The sequence below is a fragment of the Crocodylus porosus genome, unplaced genomic scaffold (assembly GCF_001723895.1).
Source record: "Crocodylus porosus isolate Cpor-Errol unplaced genomic scaffold, CroPor_comp1, whole genome shotgun sequence".
NCBI lineage: Eukaryota > Metazoa > Chordata > Crocodylia > Crocodylidae > Crocodylus > Crocodylus porosus.
In genome coordinates, this window is record NW_017728886.1 from 184,519,392 (window position 1) to 184,522,153 (window position 2,762).

Sequence of the window (2,762 nt, forward strand, 5' to 3'; positions counted from 1 at the left end):
CCAGCCACGGGGCAGATGAGGGGCCACTTTTCCCATGCTTAGCACCAGCTTGTAACCTGCCCCCGCTGCCAGCCTGGGCCTCGCACTGGCTCCGGATTTGCCTGTTAAGGCTGCACACAGTGCCAGTAGCTGCAGCCCCCCGGCTTGCTGCACCAGGCAGTGTTTGCTGCTGCTGCCTGCCTGGAGCTCGCACTGGCCAGCACAGAGGCGGCAGTGGCAAACACTGCCCAGCATGGCAAGCAGGGGGCTGCAGCTGCTCACAGCCTGCACAGGCAGTCCCGGGGGGGGGGCCGCAGCTGTTGGGGGGCTGCTCCACTAAATCGTCAAGCTGCTGAGCTCGCAATCTTCCAGTTTTCCCATACGGATATTGTGGAATATCAGATCAATGCTGAATACTGATACTAGATCAATGTGCTGAATGCTAAGTGTTTCATTTTAAATCATAAGATAAGTAAGGCTCCAATGTAATTCCTCTAGGATAAACAAGACTCAGGAGGCCTGGAATGCCTATTTCACCCTGAGCAGTATCATAAAAATTGATGTAACCCTCCATCTTCATGCTGAATTTCCTAATACTCCCCAACAAACAGCCAATACACTTGCTTGTGCAGGTACACCCTAACCAATTCCGGGATTACCAAGAGTAAGTGTTCAAAAATCATCAGTTAGACTCCCAGGGCATGTCCAGGCAAGTATGGTTGTGTGGTATGTGGTGCTGCAAACACATTTGCAGTGCCATATACTGCACAGTCCAGTATTCTCCATGCTGCAAGGGCATGCTGCCTGAGTGTGCACTGCACCAGGTTTTTTTTCTGCATTTTTTTTGACCCCATGGATATTCAGGGGTAAAAAAACACTTGGGGAAAAAAACCCGGAGCAACGCACACTCGGACAGCATGTGCTTCTGAAAAGCGGAGCCAGGCTGCCCAGAGCCCTGCTCCACTGCCAGCTAGGCTCTGCATGGCAGAATGGCCAGAGCTGAAGCCCCAGGAGGCCCCCAAGCCCCCAGGTAAGGCTGCTGAGGCCAGCCCAGTGATGACCGCAGCCTACCCTACCCCATCCCGGGCAATTTGCTGCATGCCAAAACATGAGTGGCATGGGCATTCCCCAGGGACAAGTAGCAGCTGCGCAAGGTGTGTTGCTGCCACTTGTCCCTGGGGAACCAAATGTCCATGCATGTCTTGATACGCCCCCAATGAGTAAGGAGTGGGTTTATAATTATTTGCATTCTAGTTCCCAAGTCTTTAGGGATCACAGATTTATATAGCTGTGAAGGTTAGAGAGGCAAAGATTTGTGTGGGTGATATCATTTATTGGATCCATTGCAGGGTTGGGACAGACACGGTCAGACATGGTGATATTCTGCTATGTATGAGCTCCAGGAACTCATGCTTTAAGAACATTAACTATTGCAAAGTTCATGAAAAATTTTCAGAACACTGCCAAAGCGGACACATTTTTGTTCCTCTAAGTCGGGGTGGCCAACCCATGGCTCCAGAGTCCAAACTTCCAAATCCAAATTGAGTAATGTGCTTGCTGTGAGCAGTCACGTCACACGACGAGACGTAATGGCTATGGAAGCTGGTCATTGTGTGCTTGTGCAAAGATTCAAAGAGACACATATTAACTTCTGAAGAGCCATATGTGTCTCCGGAGCTGCGAGTTGGCTACCTCTGCCTAAGTATTTGTTTTCTCTTAAAAATCTAAGCCTGCCGAATTTGTGGATCTCTATCTACCGCTTCTTTTAAGAAATCTATTTAAAAAAAAAGTATTCTTAGGCTGAAGTGCAAAACCAAAGAACAATCAAAGAAAGCATACTAATTAATTTACAACATTTGTTAATAAACTGAGATGTCATAAATAATTGCTACTAAAAATTAAATGCAGTTAGTATAAACTATTGACCTGATTTTTGCCACTTGCAATTATGCCCATAATTTAAAAAAATGCTGGGTTATGTCATTGTAACTGTAAAATTAGATCCATGCTACAATTCTGACTAGTACTCAAGTTTAATGGAAGTAATATTCAAGATTATTAGAATGATTAGAAATTTTCCCATTGGAAATTGGCGTGTCTTAATGTTCCTTTATTTGAAAAAAAACTACAACACCAAAAATGTGTATGATTTACTGCAGAATAAATAATGCATGTTTGTTATTCTGCAGCAAAATCCTTGTGGAAACAAAGCTCTGCACTTTATACCATGAGGTTGCTTGGTGAGGTCACCACTATACCTCTTCCTGTCACTGACCTCACATACTTACCTCATTAAAAAAAAATATATAGCTGCTTTGTCTCCACTAGGATTTTACAAGACAGCTAAGGCACATTAGGTACATTATCTCAATTTAAGAAATATAAGATTTTTTTGTATTGAAGACATAATGTAAAGCTCCAAATATTATACCTCGTCAAATATATAACATTATTTGATTAAAAGGGGCTTACTTTTGTCCCTTAAGTGGTGCTTGAAGTACCAGCAGTCCAAAAATGTTGGATTTCCATCTATAGCTTTAGGTATTTTGTGTGTTTTGCCTATTCTTTGGACCAGAAGCTCTTGTTAGTTCATCTTAAAACTAAAGACTTGAATTTCTCCCATAGAAATAAATCCAAGATTTACTGTTGATTTTAATGGGACAAACCTGGGTCTTCAGTAAAGCCTCAGTGTCTACATATGTAGCCCTATTAGGCCACAGTACACTAATAAACACTATCCTAGGATAGTATTGCCCAACACAAGTGTTAGTCTATGGTGGCAT